The sequence below is a fragment of the Coturnix japonica genome, chromosome 11, assembly GCF_054131305.1.
Source record: "Coturnix japonica strain WE chromosome 11, WE-NBRP24, whole genome shotgun sequence".
NCBI lineage: Eukaryota > Metazoa > Chordata > Aves > Galliformes > Phasianidae > Coturnix > Coturnix japonica.
In genome coordinates, this window is record NC_140673.1 from 9,170,441 (window position 1) to 9,189,064 (window position 18,624).

The following is an 18,624-nucleotide window of genomic DNA, read 5'->3' on the forward strand; positions in this document are numbered from 1 at the left end:
GCTTTGCACATCGCTAAAGGAGCTCTTCCCACATGTAAAGCATGGCATAGGATAAAGCTTGAAATGGAGTGAATGAAAGTCTAAGAAGTAGATGGAGGAGGCTGGCATCATGGGCTAATCAGAGAAAGAAGTGGTTTCTTGATCCTGAATGAGAGATGATAGGTAGGATGAGGGGAAACTATGGATGGCTTTGAAAGCGAAGACAAGCTGCTTATATCAGATAGAGAAAGAGTTTTATATTTGACAGTCAAAGAGATGGGTTAGGAAATGAATCTGCAGCGCTATGCAGTATAGAATCATCCCCGAAAAACTGCATTTTTCAAAACCAGAGGAAGGGATATTGCAGTAGTCAGCTGAGCTTTATGATATTTTACATATACATTAATTCTTGTGTAATAATCGTCATATAGTAATTTGCATAGCTTACAATTAGCGTAATTATTTTTCATGATTTTTGGAAACTTGAAGCGAGTGACATCGTGAGGTGGATATTTTGTTGGATATTTCTCATAAAATTATTTTGCAACATTCTTGTAAAAATTTCAGTTTTCTAAAAGAAGAAAATGATACACTTAACATCCATTTTATATGCATCTCTTTTCTTTTTTTGGCTAAAGCTTTTCATTTAAACACAGTACCTGAGGGCATTCGATGTTCATATCCACAGCATGTTACGCAGTGACTTAGCTGGTGGTCTTGGTTTATTCCTCTCCAGGCTCTGCTAGCAGGAAAGAGGTTGTCCGTTACAACTTGGAGATCACTCTGGAAAATCTGTACGCTGGATACCATGTACATCAGGTCACTGGCATGCCACCTCCTAGACATGCAGATGTAACAGCACTTCTACACTTAGTTTGGAATGGTGTTAGCCTATAGGTGTTCTGGCTGTAATACACAAGAAATTCATTTTATTCCCTCTTGTATCATAGCTTTCATTTCCCTTATGCAGAGTCTGACTGCTGCATACACATTCTTCCAGGGCTTTTCCTATTAATAGCCAACCTGGCTTCACACTCTGAAATGAAGGAACAAGATTTTGTGCGCCTGCCTAGTTTAAGCAGACCATATGTCATACAGTATAGTAGCCAGTCAGAGGAGAATAAAATAAAGCAAGATTGAGAGGTAAAATAGCTTCCTACCGTTAGCTGGCATCTCAGACTCGAAATGTTAAGGACCTTTACTTAAGCAGGCTCAGAACTAATTGCTTCTTTTACGCATCGCATGAAGTTATGCATACTTCTAATGTGTTCTTAATGGGGGTGCTCTGTCAGGAGTATAATTACAGAGCACTACAACAACACAAGTCATAATCCTGATTTTATATGTATATTGTTTTCTGGAATGGTCTTCAAGCTTTTAAAGCATGGCCAGCTTCACAATTTTTTGCTTTGGCTTTCCAACCTGTAAAACTGGGGTACAGTTGTTTACTATTTATCCAGTATCCCGTGACTGCAGAACGAAAGCCTACAAAGGCAATCACAAACCTTCCTTGGCACTAGTGGATGAATGTTGCTTTTTAAAGCACACAATATTAATTATTATTGCTTACCCAGTCCATCTCTGCTGCACAGTTGTAAGTAATGTGCTCTTTCAGATGCCTTGGCTGGTTATATAATCAGCGTTCCTCAGAAATATTTCACTCATTAGGGCTAGCAATCACATTTTCCTGGCAAGTTGTCTAGTGCTGTCTGCAAGCAGACAGAGAACTAGAAAATGTAATAATCTGATTTTCCATTTACTTCCTCCCCCCTATTCTCGCAGACTTCTACAGCAGCTTTTCCTCCTTTGCCTTGTCTTTTGGTATCTCTTGAGAAGCAGCAGTGCCAGAGCATTTCTTTTATGTCAGGGAATGGATAGGAGCATGGTCAGCTGACAGCCATGCGTGCTCACATATTCTCAGGTTTTTAGGAAGCGCCATCCTCTACTTTCAGTAAAAGTCCAACTTCCATTATATTTACGATACAAATTGGCATTGTCAGATATTTACACTGGTATGAAAAACAGAAAAGGAAGAAATTTCATTGCAGACATAGCTTAAGACTTCATTGTTTTCTTATCTTCTACTTGCGATCACTGAGAAGATTAACAGAGAGAAAAAATTACTGGGAATGAGGAGTAATTTTGTGTGCATATTTTAACCACCAATCATCTGGTTGCTTTATTAATCTGCAATACTGCATAGTACCTGCAGTTTAGATACTCAAAAATCAGAAATAATGAATGCAGTTTAACAACTAAAAGCCACACATGGGAAAAAAAAAATACCTTACTGGTCAATTATTCACTTCTGCAAATACTATACTTACTCCTCACCTTTCTTTTCTATTTAATCCAGCTAGTAGCTTACACTCGACAGTGATGACCATAGTTAAGACAAAATGGCAGTTTTGAAAATAGGAAAGAAGGCTGATTTCAATTAACAGTAAAAGTTATGCAATACAGACCTCTATGATGTGGCACACTCCTAGAGAAAAACAATCCATGCCCCTGTTCCATGAAGACTTCTGTGATGTTTGCCTGTGGGATATGACCTATGGGGACCAAATTCATATCTGTGTGGTATCTAAGAGGGAAGAAAAAGTTTGAAACATCATCTCTGATTGTATATTAGAAAGGTCAGCCATCCTGACACATTTCAAAGTAATACCTCACCCTACTCTAATTATCTGTGAATTTCTGACAATTGGCAACCAACACAAAGGTAGACTCGCCTTATATTTCAAGCAGAGTTCTGAGCCAGAAGTCTGACTGTGCAGTTGTAATAGACAGCTGCACATCTGTATGAGTTCATCCGCATCTGTGCAACATAATCTGTATATTTGGGCCACAGTGTCCTCCAGCCTTGCAAAAGGAAGCTAGGTATTTTGGTATTTCAGATTTGAAGTGCTGAGAGAAAGACTTTCTAACAAATGTTTTCTCTTAGAGTAGTGGAGCTGTAATTTAAGAAACCATTTTGGCACACATCACAGACAACATCTTAGAAGCTTCCTTAGGAGCCCAGCAAATCAGTGCCTGGAGCTGCACTGCTCCATTTGCTTCAGCTTGCTCAATGCAAGAGAGAAATTGAAAAGTCAGGCTTTCTCTGACTGCGTGTTCCCTTTGAAGAAAGAGTTGTGATTGTTGGCAAGGGAAGGAAGGAGCTCGGACAAAACAAGGGAAGGAAGAAGTTGTGGGGTTTTTTGTGTTTTTTTTTTTTCTCTCCACCAGCCAGCTCCTTAATTTTGCTGCCAAGATCATAATTCTAATTTACAAGACAAACATAGGCCTATTAATAGATTATTTAACTTGAATTACAGAAAATAACATGGTGTTTGGGTTGAAATCTTTGAGTATTCAGAGAAGGAAAAGCAAGGGAAACACACACATGAGACGAGGGTCAATCTGATGCTGATGAAAAACACTCCTAGTCGAACGGAAAGTTTCTGTTCATGCTTAAGGTATTTTTAACTCATTGCATATATATATATTTTCTTTCTAAATGTCACTTATGCCAGAGATAAGGTCAGAAATGTGAAAGTACTCAGATGTAGCAATCTCTAAGCATTTAAGCAAACAATGAATCCTTGAAAAGCATCAATGAAGAAAGTGCCCCTGTAGTTTTCCTTGAATAATTGTATGTATTGTGGGCACAATCAGGGCCAAAATACATCAACATAAAAGAATTATCCTGATATATTTGTTAATTGCAGTAATTACTTAATGTAACATCTGTTACGATTCCTGATGGTAGTATATACGTTCACATCATGAGCTGAGTTGTGAGGAGCTTTTCTGCAGATTTTGCATATGTCAAAATTATTTGGTGGAGCCTATCTGAAAGATCTGCGAAATCACTGTTTCTAAGTGGGAGCAACCCATTAAATCACATTTTGCAATGTAGCACCCCATTACAAAACTTTTCCACTTCACTATAACTTGCTTAAAAATGACATTTTTATTCAGCCTTCCCAGAAGAAGGGAAAGAAAATAAGTATTTGCAGATACTAAAGCAGATAGAATTACTTTGTTGTTGTTGTTATCACATTGTAACTACAAGCCTGACCACAGAGAGAAGCAGGAATTAAGACTTTGACATGAACAGACTCTGCAGAGTCCAAGAATCACTTTTAAACTGAAAAATGGAAAAAATCCATTTCTGGAAAATATAAACTTTATAAAGCAAGACTCCAACAAGACAAACTTTATGACAGTTACACAATGTGGGAATACAGTTAAAGAAATCTGTAGCAAATCTATCTAAAAGATCAAAAGTAATGAGGCCCTTTGACTCCATTTCCACTGACATAATATCTTACATTTATTGGAGGACTAATGCCTTCCATACATTACATTAAAATTTGACCTTCCTTTCTTTTACTACATTCTTATGTCACTTCTTCTAAAACAAACCTTTCTCTACCATTAAGGAACATAGATGGAATAATGGGCCCATGCCTAGAAACATAATGTAAAAAAAAAAAAAAAAAAGTGAAAATAAAAGGAAATGAGTCAGTTTTTCAAAGGAGTTAAAAATGAAGTAGCCAGACTTTGTTGTTAAAAATGCTGAATTCTGTTAGATTAAATCCCACGATATTATAAATTCATCCAGATTTTTGAGCAATCTGTAGATCCAATACTTAAACTAAAGGATTATTTATCATTATAAACAGAATTCAACACCATGTAAGGTTATCGTAATAAATTTTAGGGTGTCTCACAACCAAAGTACAAGTAGGAAAAAAAAGTCATATGTTATTCAATCACAGTCATTCAAATTAAAAATATGACTTGGAGTCTTACTTTCAATTGCCAAATACCCTCAGCTAGGACTTCTTTCAATGGGGAATGCACTTGTGCAGCTTTTCTCAGAACCCCCCCCTTAATCAGGACTAGAGAAACAGCTGCAAATATCCAACAGCTGCAGACATCCAACAAGCTTCAGTTTGGTGATGTTTCCTGATGTTTCATTTTGGATATTCAGTTTTACCAAGTTTCCTAGTGAGAATCATTTTTGTATTTAAAATCTGGAAATTATTTTGATCATCAAGATGTGAGATGCTGCCATCATACTTAGTCTGAGTTTCTCTCTTCATAATGGATGTTGAAAGACAAGGGATGTTTAGTGTGAGAATAAGAACTAACAGTTCTGGGTTGTTTCTTTCCAGATCCAAACAAACTCCCAAAGCAGAAAGGGACTAATGACAGTATCTACTTGGTTTTTGGCCTGTCTGGAAATAGGTCACCTAACTGTGGGATCTGGGATTTAATTGTGGATTTTTTTTTAAATTATTATTATTATTTTTCTGGGAAAGAAACAGCCTTCCCCTACCTCAATAAATGAAGAACCTAACTGAATAATTTAGTTTCTCAAAATATTCAAGGGTTCCAAATTCATAATGAAAATACTCAGTGTTTTCATTGACCCTTTTTGGGAAGTATCTTATGTAAAGCCAGGATCTGGCATGCCTTAGAAAATATACAGCCAAAGAAAAGTAGGGAAGGCAATGATCTCTGAGAAACCTCCTGCTGCTATTCAGCTGGTGGGACTTGGAATTGCAAGTGGTGTTGTAAAAGTCAGACTGTCTATGGGGAAGGCACTGTAAAGTGGAGGAAACAGGGTCTCATTTTGACACTTTCCTAGCATTTAAAACTAGCTTCTTTTTCTTATTATTTACCATCCATTACATGCAAAATTTTCAGACAACTGTCTTTCTAGCTTATCTATAAATACCATTAGAAATGGCATTTTCCCTCTTTCACAGATTTATTGATACTCATGCAAAAAACTTGCAGTTCTATGCTATTTCCTCAGTCATCGTCATCAAATGGAAAACCTTTGCCCAGTGCAGTCTGAGAATGGAAAGATTTTGGAGCTAACGTTCAAGTTTTTAATGGCCCTGTCAGAGTTCTATTCAAATGACCAGGTGAAAGCTTAGCCCACACTTAGCCCAACAAGAACCAGAACTCATAATGCTGGCTGCTTGTCTTGTTCATTCTATCCAACATCCAAATTTGCATTTCACTACATCCCACTATTCCTGAAAGTAATGCCTCCTACTTTATTATGTTGGCCCACGATGTCAGGGGTGGATGTTGGTAGTATGGCAGTAGAGGATGAGCCTTCCTGCCAGTATTCCATTACAGGTTGTTGCTGTGTGACAGACAACAGCAGAGGGGCAGTCCGACATGGAAGTGCATATGAAGCAAAGTGTGTCACTGAATTCCTCCAAGGTGAAAAAATTTCACCCTAACCTGACTGACACTGAAGAGTCAGTGACCCATTCACTGACACTTGCTGAACATTTTATGGAAACCAAAAGGTGGATGTGCTCTCTGAAATGGTGCATTTCAGCAATGGTGACAGCAACCATGGGTCACCTCTGTGTGGCATGCAGGCTCCTGCTCATTGCTGACAAAATGCATTGTTAATGGTCATGCTTATGTTGAAAAATAGCATTTGGTAGCTGAGAATTCGCTCTCTCAAATAGTGTTATTGTGCTCAATGTTTCCAGTTGTAGTTTCCATGGAAATAAATAGGAGGCAATACTTTCAGAGTGACCCACTTACCTTGTATGTGGAGGTATCTGAATGCTGAAAACATATCTTGTGAAAGCTGAATTAAAACCTTCACTTCTAGACATTTCATATGAAATGTCATAGGAATCCTTTCTCTGCCATACTCAGATCTATTGGGAGACAGTTTAAACACCAGGGGAAAAATGCTCACAACATGGAAGTCATTGACAAGTGCTTTTTTATCCAATAATAAGGGGAAAACTTAAAATGTGAGTTTCCCAAGACTACCCAGAAGTATTTTGAAGTGTTTGTTGTTTAGTGAATACATGTCCAGGCTCTGTCAGGAGAACTGATTCTCATTTTTAAAAAAGGGAAGGAAAAGGCACATACAGACTGCAGTAGAATAGAAAACACAGCTTCCACAGCCCACTCTTAATTTAGGAGTTCTAGAGCAGCATTATAAGGAAATTTCCTGAAGAGAATAAATATTAACACACACCTCCAAAAATAGGAACTTAAAATATTTTGAAAAATAGTTATTAGTCTAATATTTGCTTTTTTTTTGGAAGCTATAGATGAATTCAGTGCTGTGTCGTGTTTGCTCTGAGTCCTCCTTATCTCTGACAATACAGCACAGCATTAAAAAAGCACTGCTGTGCTTTCTGTAGGGGGCAGTCTGATCAAAGCTTTTGTTTTCCAGTAGGAAAAACACTGGAAGAAACTCTTTTGCCAAACCAACATGTAGAACATTAATGTTCGATGTCCAAAATGCTTTCAGTGCTGGTTAACTAGAATTATTTTAGAATTTGTCTAGTGGAGTATTCAGAATGAGTCATGTAGAAATGAATATTTATGCTCCTTCTGACCTCAAACATTCATGGCCTTGTACAAGGTCACGTAAGGAGACTGTGGAAAGCTTCCACATAACTAACTTGATAATTTCTCTCCTTAGTTCAGCAAGCTGCGTATGTGATATATGCCACATGGTTTTGGGTGCACTCAGAATCACATGAAGTTCTCCTAAAATTCATTTTTTTAACTAATTAATTGTGAAAGAAGATAACTGAAGTCATACAAGGAATGCTGGGGCATGGAGATGAATTGCAAGGATAGCATTTTGCTGCTGCTGGGGTTATTTTTAAATCTGGCACCGATTCTGTCATCATCACACGTCCTGTTTCTCCCCAAAAGATGTCTCAAATGCGGCATAATTTTCCAAGCCCAAAGACTGAGAGATTTCAGAAAGATAGAATGCAAAAGCAGCTGCTTTGCTTCTTGAAATCTTACTTGGATCTCCTAAAATTATTTCTCTAGAGCTGCTGTGCTTCTGTGTTTTCCAGACAGTTTTCAAAATATTTCTCATGCTGGTGCAAATGCTCATATTAAAGAGTACAATTCAGATCAGGAGGACTGATGAGTCACTTATAGACACAGCAACATAATGAACCGAATGGCAGGAAAAAAGGAAAAGGCAGATTTAGGATTCTTTAAGCTTGAGTAAGAGGAACACAGATCAAACTGAATATTATTATGCTTCATACAAGGAGTTATTTTGCCACTTTAAAATGTGGCAAAGGAGGCAGAACTTAGAGTGACGAAATTCCAGTGCCCAAGAACTCCAAACATCTCTGGAATTGTGTGCAGCACTTAGCAGGAAAATGGAAACATTCAGGGCCCAGAACTTGCAAGCATTACAATATTTTTCAAAGGGCAGCCTGAAACAAAGCTGTCGTGCTGCAGTATGAATCTTCAGCACTACATGACTTTGCCTAGAATTGCAATAACAGAAACACTGGTGGAAAGAATATTTTTGCTACAACAGAACACATGGAAAATGTAGAGAAAATTATATTGGTCAGAAAAAATCAGGTGGGTGTTAAAAAGGATGGACAACAGCTGTATTAGCATGGAGGACAAACACAAAAGTCTTTTTTCAGTATGAATTTTCAGTTGCTTTGATTACTTGAGGCCAAAGCAATAAACGAGTTTGTTCCTTTTAAGTCGGCTTTTAATGGTCAGTAGTACTGAGTTAAACTATTAAACAGCTATTGCTGAAAGGGTGTATTCAGCACAGAACGTAGCCTACTACTGGAATAAGCAATTAGGTCATAACTTTCTCCATTATTCAAAACAAAAAAGAGAAGATCTTCAGAGAATATGCTGTTAGAACGACTGCAAGTTATAATTATACCTATTTTTGCTTGTTTGCTTACTTGTTTTTAATTATTTAAAATATGTATATTTAAAATATGTATACATAGAGTGGGATGATTATAAAAGGTGAGTTTGGGCAGTCTTCGCTTAGCAGCCCCAAGGGATAACTCCACACTATGGCCAGAGAGGATTGAGGGCAATTTCCTGATCACCCTCCGGAGAGTGGCAGGCACAGATCAGGGTGGAGCTAAATCACTGCTCTCACCTTCTTGCTCCAGGTAGGAAGCCCTCCCTTTCTCTTCCTAGAACAGAACCTGGGAACTTTTATTTCCTGAACAACTGCTCCTTGCCTCCCCCAAGAAAAGATGTGATGCAGGCTTAGTGGAAGTATCTCAGATGCTGGATTCAAGATGTGGGCCACCAGCTGGCCCTGACCAAGTCTGTTATAGAGGAGAGGTTTGGGGCTGCTGGGAGGGAAGGGAAATAAAGGAAGGACCAAACCCTCTCTCAGCAGAAGACCACAACTAAACTTCCACTCAGTCATAGAAGGGTGAGTTCCAAATGACTTGTATTAGGCAAAGCATTTTTATGGCTACATAAAAAACCAAAAAACCAAAAACTGCAAATATTTAAAATCATATAAGACACTTCACCTCTATTTAAAGCATTTCTGTTTTCTTATAGTTTCATAAAGCTAGTGGCTATTCACTATGCAATTACACTGTCACTCTCATTTGTGTTAGTTATACCTCTATCCTACTCAGGGTCTATTAACGTATATTAGTGAAACAACTGCGAAATATTGTGCAATGAATTTACACAAGTGAGACAGATCTCCAAGATCATACAAAACTATTAGCTATAATGGCTACAGTAATTACACTTGTCTAAGGAGAATGTTTGTAGCTTACCTCCCAGAATTCTTTTTTTCTCCCTTGACTTCCTCCTGCCTTCAGCATCAACAAATCCCACGTGTCTCCACACATCCAGAAGATGAAATGCTTGTGCTGCTGTAGGATGCTCCTCTGGATGGCAGTTCTCTGGGACAGCCAGGTGGGCATTCCTGAGTTTTTTAGAATTCCTTTAAGAAGAGTCCTACAGATTTGAAGAGATGAGCACTTTTAGAAAAGCTTTCATATTCATGTATTTAGGAAAATATACTACACTTCTAAAATTGGATCATTTTACTGAAATGCTTGCTAGGGATTTATCAGATCCATCTTCCAGGAAAATTGTCAGCTCTCAATAACAGCAGTTAGTCACTCTTTCACAGCATGACTCCCATCCTTAATCATCACGAGTAAAGCTAGGGGTTGCCTGTTTGGTTCTGCTAAGGAAGTTATTAAAGCAAGTTACATCAGCTGAATGGTATCTTAGTGAGAAAATACCACAAAATGGAAAACTAAGGTAAATGTTTTAATATCCTGAAATAAAGCTTCTATATCATAAAGAACAACCCAAAATCCAGATCAGCAGTACAGACATTGCTTATCCATTCTTACTTATTTTCAACATGGAAGAAATAATGCATAGCATAAAGGCCTGCCTGAAAAATAAAAGAGTAACATCAATTTTGTCAGATGCTAAGGAATATGACTTTGTCAATTAATGCTGTAATCTTCCACAGCCTAATTGGGAGCTTGCATGAATAGTTAATGGCAGAGGATGGATAGCAGAGAAGGGCAAATCAAGATCTGTCATGCTGGGATCACTGGCTGTCAGACAGGCAAGGCAGTGGCTCAACTGCCACTGCTCCCCATCCACGCCGGCCGTGTCTGCCAGGATGGGGGAGCACGTTGGTGCCCTAAGGCAAAATTCTACCCAGCTGATGGAAACATGGATGGGTAGATTGTGCTTTCTCTAGGTCATTTTCATGTCATTAGGGTTAATGAGGCAGTACCCAGCACACCGTGCATGCCTTCACTCAGCCCTGCCCTTTGTGTCTCCTTGGAACATGTTTCAGGCTCCTAACCCCTCATGTTCCCTGATGCTCTGTCTCCCCATCCTTAACCCTAGACAGACCCAGCTCTTCAGCATAGCTCTCACACAAGCAGTTGGCCTATTGGAGGTTAATGCAAAATGCTAACATTTCTGTTTCAAGACAAACAAAATACACACAGAAAACAAAAAAAAAAACCCAAAGGGCAGATTCTGGCTAAGCGCTACAGGAGACCAGAGATGTGGCACCTAATCAAAGCATCTCTGGAGAGAGAAAGAAAGATAAAACTGGCACAAGGACCTGCAAGCAGTTTGGGAAGACACTGTCAAAGAACTACTTACCTTGCAGTGTGAACACTGTCTCATGAATGTATTTGTAAGGATTTCAACAATGAGCTAAACCTACTGCAGCAAACTGAGATAACGACAAAATAATCATACTTCTTGCTATAGGAAACAACCTCAGGTCTTTGTAGGCCACTATAACATTGTTTGGTGCTTGGATGTTAGATAAAAGCCACTGGGCTCTTTCTGTTTTTGTTATTAAAGGCATGCTTAATCTCTAACTTACATGAGGTTTAGTGTTTGTGGACCTGTAATTTAATTAGAAGGAAAAGAATAATGGGAGTGTTGTATAATTGTTCAAATTTATATTGCTGTATTTTAAGATATGCATTGTAAGTTCTGTCCTTTATCCAGAATTAGACATTCACAGTAATTACATCATTTAGGCATATTCTTGTTTTTAAGAAATATATGATACTTGTTTAAAGGAACTTTAGGATTGATTGTCCGAAGTTAACTTTATTAAATGGAGCAGTGATTTGCTGTGTGTATTGCCCAAGGACGTGACTGCGAGGATGATAGTTAAATAGAAGTTGATTGCTCATGGATGTCCATGGAGACTGCATTCTGTCATGAATCTGTGCAGTTTTTTAAAGATCCCAGTGAAGTATTTTAAACTCTGATAAAGCAGGAGCTGCAAAGATTTAAAACAGATGAATCTTAATTATTAAGTCAGATAAGATGAAAATTAGCCAAGGAGACTTAATGTGGCCATGCCACATACCCCTCACTGCCAGCTCTGTTTTTAGGTTCAAAGGTTTAAAATATTTCTGTTTTTTCTGTCTAGCAGCATCTTATGATGAAAGACTGATATTCTCTGAAAGAGAGACCAGAATATAACCGTTTTCTCCTTCCTTTCCTCTCTGCAGGTGAGTGCCTTGAACAGTCAGCCCTAGAGTCACGCTCCTTCTTGCTTACTCCCATCTGTCTCAGTTTCCTTCCTGTAAGTCCCACTCAGTAATTACAAGAAAAAGTCATAAGCACAAACACAGAGGACAGAACCTCAGAGCTTGAGGAGATGAAAGGTCAATCCTTACAGATTTATCAGAATTCAGAATCGTAGACTTTTCTTCCAGTGGGTCAAAGGCGCAACCTTTGTTTTGTCTTGCACAGGTTTTCCTCCATATGAAGATACTTTTCCCTCTTAGTAGGTGTTCAAAACCAGGACACCAGGGGGAACAGCCCAACTGCTATTTTCTGCCCTAGCATTTGCATTGGGCTTCCAGTATTTGCACTGGGCATGTTTAGACACGGCCAGGGTTTGATTACCTATTTATTTTTGTAAAAAGGGGTTTCCCAGTTTATTTGGTGCAACAGTATTCAGATGTTTCATCAGTTCCAGCCTGGGTGGGAAAGAAGATCACTACCTAAACTCTGAGCAGGCCTTTTTATGGCTGGGTTAAATAGACTATACATTATATTATACATTAGTGTAGTGGACATGGCTGATGAAATGTATTTAATACTTTTCTACCAACTGTGCTGCTAGGGGCATGAAGATGATTCAGTTTGGAATACGTGAGTGCAAGTTTCATAACAAAGTACCATCCAGCAATAAATTAGCGATTTTTAAGGACAGGTGATGGAAATTTAAAGATTAATGCTTTATAGTTGTTCTACTATGTTTAATAAAAATAGCTGAAATAATTTCAAATAATCTAATGCATTAGTATTTGCTTCTATATATGCTTCTGGAATTAAATATTACAACAGAATTAATATTAAATTGAATTTTATCTACTAATTAAGTCTTTGTTCTACCATTATGACTAGATAGCAAGAAAATTGTGGCTGAATGCCGTATCATCTTACAGGGTTACAGCACATACAAGGATCTGGTCACTGACATGAAAGGGATTCTGAAAGTCCCAGCACACTGCAATCAGGTGTGAGTTTAATTGGTAGATGAACAGCTCACTCGCTCCACAGGTGAGCAGAAGTCACCATCCATGGGCAAACCAAGAGCACACTCACTGCCTCTGTCAACCATGGAAGAATAACTCCAGTACCATTTGTTCTTGAAGCAAAACCAAGCACTGCCAAGAGGTGCCAAAGATTGGACCATGAGCTCAGTCTGCTGTTGGTATGGATAGAAGACTGCACAGGAGCAGGGCAATGGAAGGGAGATGTTACGACTCCTATTTCCCAGACAGAGGATGGAGAGGCTGTCAAAGAAGCTATCTACTGCTACTCGCAGTGAGCACAGCTGCTTTTAGCAGCCAGACTAAATGCAGAATGGCACTGTGCCACAGAAGTCCCCTAAATGACTTTCTCAGGCAGGGATGGAAAATGAATCCAGTCAGACGGTCGCCAAAGCCACGGCCTTAACCACAGTTCCCTTTCCACTGCCTGCTTCTCCCTCAGCCTTCATGGAGGCAGCTCACACAGGGTGAGGGGAAAACGGGCTTGGCCGAATGGCTGTCCTGTGGGATTCCTTCTGCTTTCCACACATTTGGGTCACTGGAGTGCTCAAAATTCAGCTTTTATCAAATTTATCACCTTCAATCATTCTCTATTAGACCTAGTAGCATTCCTCTAAACTACTGAAAGTCATTTTATACTGATCCCTTTATAACGCACAGTGTGAAGTAACAGATATTATATGTAACTTGCAATTGAAGATAATTGGGTCACATTCCCAGAAGTCAATTAAAAAATAAGACATTCCATGATTTCTTTTGACTATGAAGAAGGACTGGTTCTGCCGTCTTACTCAGTAGAGGTTACATATACATCTCTGTACATACCGGAGTTACTTACAGAAATAACAGCAGCAGATTGGAGTAATAAGCGTTGCCATTTCAGCAATACAGAATCAGTGTCACTCTCTGAACACTGGATGAAAAATACCAAAGAGCCTATTTGTGCCCTTTTATAAAGTAATGAATATATACAATTTCACATCTCACAACTAGAATAGTGCCTGTCAGAAGATACACTCTGATTTTTATTAAGTGCAAAATTCACATTTTTGTTTCTGTGCATTTCAAGCATACAAAACAACAGGGTCCATATCCTGTTCTGAAAGAATCACGCAAGAAGAAAGTATTTGTGGGATGAGGGAGGAAAGTTTCCTCCTTGTTATTCCAGGTCTGATTTCTTAGTTCATGTAAAAAGACCAGAGCTACAACTCTATTTCCTCCTTGTCCTCTCTTGGTAGTTTGCATTTGCAGGGGACATGGAAAGAAACACAGTTGTTTCTAATTTGTCTTCTGCTTAGATAAGCCTTGAGGTGGCTGGCAGTAGGCATTTGAAGTTCTTTTTTATCTCACTATATGTCAGTAAAGGGAAATTGGTAGCCATGGGGCCAAAAGTAGGCATTTGCTCTGGCTCTTTGCAGTCTGTGGCTGCTGCAGTGTAGGGGCTGCCAGCCTGTTCCTTTAGACTGACCACTGCCTGGGCACTATTGCTGCAGTATCTTCTTGGAGACTTAAGGCAAGCAGGGCATGTGAGAATAGCTGACGTGGACAAGGATACTGAAGCTGCTCTCTTTGTTCCTTCTCTCCCACCTTTCCTCTAAGCACAGAAAGTCCCATGTATTAAGCTAAGAACTCACATTAGTTAAATTTCAATCAACTAGACAAATACAATATTTCAATTCCACAATTAAAAAGAAAAACATGTTTGTCATGAACTGACAATCATCAGCTAAATGCTTTGGTTCCTAAGGGAAAATTCACTTAAGTACATTGCACTTGACCAACATTTCTCTTTCTCTACAGTTTAATGCATTGGTCATAAAACATCCGCTAGAGAGGATACAGGTGCTATAGATGATTGCATGTATAGACAGGAATAGGCAGGAGCTTGAACGTTCTATTTATTGGCTTGGCTGTTTATCCTTTAGGCTAAGGTTGTACGCATTAACCTAACCACTTCCTAGATTTATTTTAAAAGGATAAATAAAACACACGCCTAGCAATGCTAAAATTTAAATGATTCCAGGTGTGGTGCTCAGTGATCATTCAGTTAGGCCCTGTAAGAAATCTAATTTACTCTGTTTTTGAGAGGCACAATGACTTGCCTGAGCTACCCATGCAGGGAAGGGAATGCCTCTGTGATGTCACATCTCAGTGTCCTCCAAAATGAAGGATGCCTGCATGGCTGGCAGCAGAACAGCTGCCTCCACGTGACATCGGTGCCCCATGTGCACAGCCTACTGTATCTCTGTCAACAAGCACTGCCAGCAACAGCCCTGCAGCAGAAGGGGAACCAGTGGGACTGTGGTTGGCAAAGACACAGCAAGGGAGACAGGCAGACCTGTTTGCTTTCCCTGAACAGCCCTCCTAAGCTGCTCAGCTGTATAATGGAGATGGCTTAGCACCAGTGACCAAGCAGAAGGCTAGGGACAATAGAAACATGCTGCTGATTGCTCTGTTGAGCTGTCTGCAGTACAAAGATATGTGCTTTCTAAGTACGAAGGTTAGAAAGAGAAAGAAAAGGGATCAAGAAAAGGGATACATATCTGAAGGCAGTAGGAATTACAGCTCATATTGACAGAGCTTTTAATGGATAATTCATTAATCTGTTTTATTTACACACATACTAGTCATTTAGAGGTCATTTAATACCTCACTAAATTATACTGTGTACAAGAGAATTAATACCAGGGATTATGCCAGCAGGTGATTGCACTTCCAGCCTTGCTGCCAGTCTTATTGGCTTGGAAACAGTTTCCGCTAAGTTGGGATAAGCATTAGATGCATAACCATCACCATGTGAGAGAGCTCTACCTGGGTGCCTGGGAACATGAGAGGGATGTGGAAAGCATCAAGGGAAAGAATAAGCATTTTAGAGAAGGCAAAATTACGGGGTCCAAAAAAGCATGAACAATAGTGACATTTTCTTTTTATAAATGACTTTAAGACTAATGCATTTCTATCAAGTTCCCCAGAACTGTATTAATTTTCCAGTTCTGCCACCAGCTACCAATGTACTTTCATAGGCCACTCAATCTTTGAGAATATATATTATTAGTTTCTAGAAATAAAAATACGATCACCAGACTTCTCTCGTCCCCAATCCAAACCCCATAACCTTGAGAGTAAATCTCTTTTTGAGACTTCAGTATTCTGAAGAGCTCTGAATGCAGCCGCAAATCACCTCAGCCCCAGCTCACATGTCTGGGGTCTGCCCTCCCACACAGCTTGCAGTACCTTGGAACAGTACTCCCCAGGGCACACTGCTTTGCCACTTTCAATGTAATGTACAGAACTTCCTCACAGCTATCCTCTAAAACAAACTGGCTGAAAGTAGGTTGCATTTCCTTAGGTGTGGCTAAGCCACATATATAATATAAACATAGTTCAATTTTCCCTCTGCTTTTCATTTATCCCTAAGAAAAATACAGCCTGGTTATATTTAGCATTCTAACCCAGTCATGAGAAGGGGCACAGGGCAGGGCTCGTGGTTTCTGCAAGCAATCTGCTGATCCTGCCATCTTGGGTAAGCCATCCCCTGCACACAGCCATTAATTCCTCACATAGTGAGTTCTTTAGGCTTGCTTCTTTTCACAGATCTGTCAAACTCCTTCTCCTCTTTGTTTACCAACAGAAAGTCATGCCTAGCAGGGCAGCAGTGTGCCTGGCAGGGCCGTTGCTCTCAGTTGAGTCCTGCAGGGAGCCGCCCTCCTCCTGTACAGCCCTGGGCACAGTGAGCCCTTCTACCAGGGAGAACCAAAGGTTCGGCACCTACTTCGTGTCCCTTACCAGCTCTTCTCCAGCACAACGAGGTCAGCTGTAGTGGAAACACATGCTGTCTTCCCCCAGCCATAGATGCGTCAGAACAGTTCCCAGGGCTGGGAGCTGCAGGAGTGCACTGCCACCAGAGGTCTGTTCCAGGGTAAGCTGGATTGCACCCCTCAATCTATAGCACTTCCATACCGAAATGGACTTGTGAACATTTACTGCCGTTATTTGAATGTAAGAGAAATGCTAAGAAAACAAAAGAGGTTTTGCCTCACCTCAAAGGCACTTCTTACACACTGAAGTTCCTCAGGCTGCATCTCCCAAGCAGGGGATTCCCAACTGCTTCTCAGCACGTTTCTGCCAAGGACAAGCCATCGTTGCTGCTGCAGTTTAAGGGATTCACCTGTAAAACCAAAACAAAGCCTCCGGAGAGATTAGAGAACTTCGAGAACAGAGTAAAGTGCAGCTGTTTTCCTTTATAGTTCCAGATAAGAATCATATTTTTACTTTCAGGAAATGAGTTTAATTTTTTAAGTTGCAAAGAACAGCATGAACATTTTTCTGACCAAAGGCAAACAAAATATCTTTCAGATGTAGCAGACATGCTGATTATTACAGGTAGTCCCTGAAATCAGTACAGGGCCATCTTAATTTTCTCCCCTGAAGCAAAAGGAACTTTATTATCTGTAGTTAAGATGGAATTTGTTGAAATGGAGCTCAGTAACTATTAAATAAACAGGCCAAAAAATGAATGAATCTAGGGGAATGAGTTGAAATAGTGAGATACATCATGAAACGTGATTAATGACACCAAGGGAAATATAAAATAACATGTTTCCCTGGAAATGTGCTGTAAGTGCACAATGTCTGCACGATATTGTGCATCTGCAGTTCTCTGTCCTGCCACCTAATATCCAAATTGTCTGCCAGTATAAACACAGCTGCTAAATGTCTTCTACAACTGCAAAAATAATGAATCTCCACTTTCTTCCCAACTACTGAAGTATATTTTACAGAGACGAATGCAATGTTTACCTTCGTCCAACAGAAGAGATGTTGATGCCCAACATATATGTCTTATTAACACAGTTCAAATTCATCACAGATCAAAGAAACAGGATGGCTGTTTTATGGTAACCACAGATGAGCTGAGATTTAATGTTTTCGGCTTGAATAATTTCTCATCTGGTTTCTGCATAGACATTGGCCTACTCTTCAGCGGCAGATCACCATTTTAATTATATTTGACTATTGTGACAGCTTTGCTGTATCTTGTAGGACTGAGAGGAAAGGATAAGAGACCTCCTCTATGTGAACTCCACTTTCCACATTGTGGATTGGCCCGCAGGCTCTGTTGGGTAAGTACTGTGATCCATTTCTCCCCAGCCTGGAGACATAGGTCTGCAGCAGCCAGGGGCGTGGGAGACTCCAAGTAACAATTTTCATGTTATAATACTAGTCTGGACTGTAAGAAGTAATTTAAGATAATTTACTGTGCTGCATTTACTTGAACAATTTCTATTCAGAAAATGTAACTAAGGAAAACCCGAGTAAAATGGAAAACGATAGTCAGGATTTTCAAACACTTCACTCTGTTTGGTCTTTGTCTGGATGGAGGGAGCATAACTGAAGGTAAGGGACTAGGACAGGAGGAGAAATAAAGAAAAAAGGGAGAAATAATGGTCCGTAACCTTAGGAAGAGTATCAGTCTATTTATATGCTTCCTGGAATGCTCAGAACATTTAGTCTTACTGGCCACAAGAAACCACTTTTGTTGTGCAAAAGGTTTCACACATGAACTGAAGCCAAGAAGTTTTTTCAAGGCACAGTGGAAAGGAAAAAAAAAAGTCATGTAGCTTTGTGAACAATGGAGAGAAATTGGTCTGTTGACCTGGTAAAAAACATTCTGAATAAAAAAAGCAAACCCAAAAACAGTCGCTCACCACAACCTCCTTCAGATTATTCTCTTGAAAGTCACCTCTTTTGTTATATGGAAAGAAAATCA

General features: G+C 39.5%; 2 long non-coding RNA genes across 3 annotated transcripts in view; one reads left to right on the top strand and one right to left on the bottom strand.

Moving 5' to 3' along the window:
- Positions 1–14,872, top strand: part of LOC146759008 (uncharacterized) — a 28,578-nt gene extending 13,706 nt beyond the window's left edge. The window contains exons 2-3 of the long non-coding RNA XR_014932624.1: positions 11,802–11,875; positions 12,747–14,872. This is a non-coding gene — a long non-coding RNA (uncharacterized LOC146759008). The remainder of the gene's footprint in view (positions 1–11,801; positions 11,876–12,746) is intronic.
- LOC107317169 (uncharacterized) overlaps positions 1–18,624 on the bottom strand; it is a 124,117-nt gene that overhangs the window by 40,783 nt on the left and 64,710 nt on the right. Inside the window, exons 4-8 of one of the 2 annotated variants that reach the window (XR_014932622.1) lie at positions 16,895–17,022; positions 9,561–9,744; positions 6,547–6,665; positions 1,550–2,563; positions 639–817 (exon numbers count right to left, since the gene is read on the bottom strand). This is a non-coding gene — a long non-coding RNA (uncharacterized LOC107317169). The remainder of the gene's footprint in view (positions 1–638; positions 818–1,549; positions 2,564–6,546; positions 6,666–9,560; positions 9,745–16,894; positions 17,023–18,624) is intronic. The other variant, XR_014932623.1, reaches the window with a different exon arrangement.